This window comes from Callospermophilus lateralis, chromosome X (genome assembly GCF_048772815.1).
Source record: "Callospermophilus lateralis isolate mCalLat2 chromosome X, mCalLat2.hap1, whole genome shotgun sequence".
In the NCBI taxonomy this organism is placed as follows: Eukaryota; Metazoa; Chordata; class Mammalia; order Rodentia; family Sciuridae; genus Callospermophilus; species Callospermophilus lateralis.
The window spans coordinates 27,084,591-27,090,673 of NC_135325.1; positions in this window are offsets into that span (position 1 = coordinate 27,084,591).

A 6,083-nucleotide genomic window follows, 5' to 3' on the forward strand; every position below is an offset into this window, starting at 1 on the left:
GTGAGACCCTGTCTCTAAATAAAATACAAAATAGGGCTGGGGATGGGGCTCAGTGGTCGAGTGCCCCTGAGTTCAATCCCCAGTACCACCTACCCCCAAAAATGGTTAAGATGGTAAAACATTTTAGCATAATTACAGTAAATTTATTTTTTAAATGTCAGGGTTGAGCTATAAGGATTCTGGGGGCATTTCACCTATTTCCAAGTCAGGGAAAGCCGTTGATTCTTCCCAGGGATTGACAACCAAGAATTTCAAACCCCGTAGAACCGGTGGACACATCTGGTCTTTCCTGTCTACTTGTCTTCGGATGTCAGCTTTACTCCTCTCTAAATATGTGGCAAAAGATGGTAACTCCCAGGTCTCTCTGTTCAAGGGTTACCAAAGAAATCAGGAGGATCTTTGAGCCCCAAACCCCAAATTCTAGGATTGAGAAGCCCATTGGCCTGTCTGGGTCATGTGAACACCCCATTTTAGTTGGCCAGGTTAGTAGCTTATCAAGCACAGACTAGCCGTTGAGGACATGAGAAGGAATGGGAAGGTTTCAAGAATGGCTAGGTGTGACCCATGCAACCGCCCTGCCAAAGATGGCTTATTACAATACATTCCAGCTGAGGAGATGGGTGCAGCTGAGCCTAATGTATTGGGTATTTGCTCTGACTGTATACACACCGAGGTGACATTGATGAAGTACGAGTCCCATATCACTTGCATTTTTGAAGAGAACACACCAAGCAGGGCGCAGTGGCACACACCTGTAATCCCAGCAGCTTGGGAGGCTGAGGCAGGAGGATCGTGAGTTCAAAGTCAGCCTCAGCAATTTAGCAAGGCTCTGTCTGTAAATAAAATATTTAAAAGGACGTGGCTCAGTGGTTAAGTGTCCCTGGGTTCACATCTCCAGCACCTAAATAAATAAATAAAATATCTGGGAAGACAGTCCCTTATAAGGGCAAACATAACACTGGCCTTTCTTTGGAAACTTCCACACTCACTGAAGATCCGATCTGTAAATACAAGATTCTTCAAACATAAATTGAATCCACTACATGTAATTTCTACCAAGTCAAAGGGAAGTGTGCTTTCTCAAGATTCAAAAGAGCAAACTAGATTTATAAAGGCTTTCTACCGTGAAATATAACACACAAATGAATACATATCAATGTTCAGAATATAGATAATGATATAAAATGAACACTAGTGTAGCAACCACTACCTAGGTTAAGAAATGACTGGCACCCCTAAATCCTGCTGCATGTGTGTTTCAGAAATATCTGTTTTCTCTCCACCTTGGAGGCTACCACTATTCTGATTTTTACGTAACAATCTCTTTATTTTTTATTAATTTATTTATTTTTTGCTTTGTTTTTTGGTACTGGGGATTGAACCCAGGGGCACTTAACCCCTGAGCCACATCCCCAGCCCTTTTTATTTTTTATTTAGAGACAGGGTCTCACTAAGTTGCTTAGGGCCTCAATACGTTGTTGAGGCTGGCCTCCAACTTGTGATCCTCCTGCCTCAGCCTCCCAAGTCACTAGGATCACAAGCATGCACCACCACACCCAGACATTCTATTGCTAATGGACATTTAAACTGCTCTCACTCTGGGGCTATTATGACCGGTGCTGGTACATGTATTCTGTTGTATGTAAATGCATTTTAGTGTAGTATTTATTCCAACTGAACAGCTGACTCATAGGCTAGGAATAGCTTCAACTTTAATAGATTAGGCAATATTCTTGGATACCATTGCATCAATTTATACTCCTACTAGCACGATACGAGTTTCAGCTGATTCACAATCCTTGCCTACGCTTGGCATGGCCAGGCATTTAGCTTTTGCCAACCTAGTGATGTGTGGTGCTATCTCGTGGTTTCAGATTTGCATTTCTCTAACTAATAATAAGGTTGAGCATCTTTTTAAAATATGTATTTACTGGCCTTTGATTTCCTCTTTGGTGAGGTCTGTGAAAGTCTGTGACCTACTTTTCTATCAGGTTGTCTTGTTCTTATTGAGTCACAGGGTGATTCATATATTCTGGATACAACTTATCTTTTCCCATTTTCTGGCTCATATTTTCACTTACTTTATAGTGTTTTTTTTTTTCAGAACGGTTTGACATTTACAGAAAAATCGAGAATACAATACAGATATTTCCCACATACCTCACACCCAGCCTTCCCTATTATTAGCGTCAGTGTGGTCCATTTGTCACAACTAATGAACCAATATTGATGTATTATTATTAACTAAAGTTCATATTTTATTCATATTTCTTTTTTTCTGTTGAAGTAGCCCAAGCAGGACACCTCATTACATTCCATCATCATTTCTCTTTAGGCTCCTCTTGGCTGTGATAGTTTCTTAGACTTTCCTTATCTTTGGCAACATTGACAGTTTTGAAGGGTGGGTATCAGGTGTTTTGTAGAAAGCTCCTCTACTAGAATTTGTCCCATATTTCTCTCATGGGGGAGGAAGACCACACAGGTGAAGCATCATATCATATCTGGATACATACTATCAATGTGGTTTATCACTGCTGATGTTGACCTTGATCTCCTGACTGAGGGAGTGTTGTCAGGTTTCTGCACTGTAAAGCTATCCTCCTCTCCCTTCCCCACCTTTCTGTACTGCATATGATGTCTTTTGAAGAACAGAAATCCTTTTTTTACATATTTTTGTTGGTGCATGATCATTATATATAACGGTGGGATTTGTTGTTACATATTTGTATGCGCACACAATATAACCATATATCATTCCCAAGAGCTGGGCATGGTGGTGCATGCCTGTAATCTCAGAGGCTTAGGAGGCTGAGGCAGGAGGATCACAAGTTCAAGGTCAGCCTCAGCAATTCAGGGAGACCCTAAGCAACTTACTGAGACCCTGTCTCTGAATAAAAAATGAAAAGGGCTGGAGATGTGGCCCAGTGGTAAAACACCCCTGAGTTCAATCCTCTGTACCAAAAAAAAAAAAAAAAAAATGTTCCCCAGTATTTTGAAGAGCAGAAATTCTTCATTAGTAATAATTATTATCATTGAGTGGGAGGCTGCATGCTCTGGGGCAGAGCATGACCTCAGCCTCTATAGGGCTTCCAGGGGGCTGGTTTGCAGGCCAGGCCATCTCACCAAGCTCTCTCTGGGGTCACTCAGATCTCACTGCTAGAATGAATTGGGGAAGGGAACAGAATTAGGAACGCCAACAAAAATGTGTGTTCTTTCAAATCTCACATTCAGAACTTTAGTCTTGAAATTCAAGAGCCAAGAAGTTGACATCTCTGTTTTCCCTTTCTCCTCTGAGTCTTCCCCTCAGGGCAATGGCTGGCTGGCCCCTGGCCTGTGGCAGCAAGGGAAGGGGAAGAAGGTTGTTTTTTTTGTTTTGTTTTGTTTTGTTTTTTTAAGCTGCCAAATAGGCCTTTTCTGCAAACACATATGCACCTCTTAATGCCTCAAAGGAAAAGTTAACTGCACAGTACATCATCCATTGTAGCCAGGCAGGGATGGGGGCAGCTGTAATCCCAGCAACTAGTTCGGAGGGTGAGGCAGGAGGATTGCAAGTCAGCCCCAGCAACTTATCGAGGTGCTAAGCAACTCAGTGAGACCCTGTCTCTAAATAAATTACAAAATAAGGCTGGGGATGTGGCTCAGTGGTTAAGTGTCCCTGGGTTTAATCCCTGGTACCAAAGAACAAAAGACTGATGGGCTGGGGATGTGGCTCAGGAGGGAACGCGCTCACCTGGCATGCGCGGGGTGCTGGGTTCGATCCTCAGCACCACATACAAATAAAATAAAGATGTTGTGTCCACCGAAAACTAAAAATAAATATTAAAAAATTCTCAGTCTCTCTCTCTTTAAAAAAAAGACTGAATCATAAAACAGAACTGCTGACCACTCACAGTGTGATCTTGACAACATATGCACTTCCCTAGGTTCAATCTCTCAATCTATGCACCGAGGAGAAGGCTTCCAGAGCATTTCTTGCTAAATTCTGAGGCTCTAATAAGCAGTAATGGTCCTCTGAGAAAGCTGGAAGGGAACTTTCGATGTAAGGATAAGCTATTTGCCCTTAGCCCAAAAGACTATGTTATTTCTCAAGACAAACAGAGTAAAAAAGATTGTGACACTATGAGGTTTTCTTGCAGGGTGGAGATTTGTTTTGTATTCTTATCTATACAATTTTGATGCTATTCCTCAAATTAAAAGAAATAAGATTGTCCTAGAACTCTTTTAAGAACAGAAAAAGAAAAAAAAAACTCCTTCCCCTGTTTCTTTAGGCTAGATGAAACTGCAGAAACTCTGGTCCACTTTTAGCTGATTTATCTCCCTAAATAAGGGTAATTTAGATAAGCTCTTGAAGGGCCTCTGGTTTAAAACTGTTCTAGGATATGAAGCAAGAAGGACTTTTCAATTGATGTGCACAAAAATGAATTCATCATGCCTAAAAATGATTTAAAAATTTTTTTTCAAGCTAGTCATGTTAGAGTTGATGTTTTGGAAATTAGCTGCTTTAGACATTTTGGTTCTCATAATTTTATATTTTCAATGGACAAAATATCTCTGTGTTTTCAGATTTAAGTCACATTTGTAAAAATTCTCTGCTGGAAAAAAATGCAATTTTGAGACTTCAGAGTTTCCTGAGGTTGAGGAAGAAAATCCAGAGTTCGTTTTCTAAATTGAGAGTGGCTTTGGGGCTGGGCATGTGGCTTGGTGGTGGAGTGCTTGCAACAGACACATACACACAGTGGCTTTGATAAGCATAATGGGTTCTAGAAAGCTCAGGCTGAGTATATGGGGAATCTTCTGATTCCAGTTTTGAGGTGGGCAAATTTTCCTTGGGTTGTTCTGCTGCTTGGGAAACTCCTGGGATTGCTGTTTTCAAACCGGGCGCGCGCATGCCTGTCCATCCGTCCGTCTGTCTCTCTGTCTCTTTTCTCCTTCCAAGTTAAGAAGAAAATAAAGAGTGGGAACTGAGAAAACAGAGACATTCTTCTCCTAATAAGTCTGTCTTATATTGTGCACTGAACAGTACTCAACCACCTTCTATGGCTCCCCATTTCCTGAAAAGTGTAGTTCTTTCTCATGTACATTTCAAGATTCTTAATAAATATGTCCCTAACTTAAAGTTTTAGCTTGGTATCCCCTTCCCTCATATAATCTATTCTTCAAGCTGAATAGTTAATGAGGAGGCTTTCTTACTTTAGAGTTTCCCCTACCTGGAAGAAGCTCTCCCTACCTCCTCGCATACTGAAATCATATCCATCTGTGAAGGTCTTCAGCAGGAGTATCATTTTCTAACCAGTGTCATTTCCTGCTTCACACCGTAGAGACTAAAGACCATAAGCTGTGGGAAGGGAAGATCCTGGTCCAATTACTAAGTCTAGCCCTGCTATATCGTCACAGAACACCTTGCCCAGACTAGAAACTGAAAAATGGATGTTCCGTCCCACCATTCTTGATAGTTCGGAAGTATTCGGAGGCAGGGCTGCCAGATTCGGCTAATCAAAATAAGGACGCTCAGTTATATTTGATTTTCAGATAAAAAAAATGAATACTTGCTTTAGTATGTCCCATAAAAATGTTCGAGACATACTAAAAAGTATTTGTTGTTTATCTGAAATTCAATTCTGGGAATCCTGTATTTTAACGAACACCCCTCCTTGGGGGCAGGGATTCCCGGGGGCATCTAGCTTTTTTCCCCGCAGATGCTCAACATCTGGGTACTTGTTAAAGCGAAACCCGAACCTGGCGTTGTACAGTTGGCATTCGTAGCAGGGTGGAGCCCACGACCCGGAAAGACAGACCCCCCCCAGTTGGAGATCGTCGCCGGAGACTGAACAAAAAGTCGGCACTCACGAAGCAGCCTCACCCAGTGGGCTCTCGGGACCCCGCGACCGGCTCGGTCAGCCCCTCAACACCCCCTGCCTTACCCTTCATCTTATGACCCGTCATCGCCGGCAGGAGGTCGGCACCGCCCAGCTCTTCAATCGTTGGCTACCATTGGCAGGGCATTCCATCCATCATTCTATACCCCGCCCAAAAGGCTGGCCGCTGCCTGCTACGTCTCTCCCGTAGTTCGCGGCGTAGCTGCC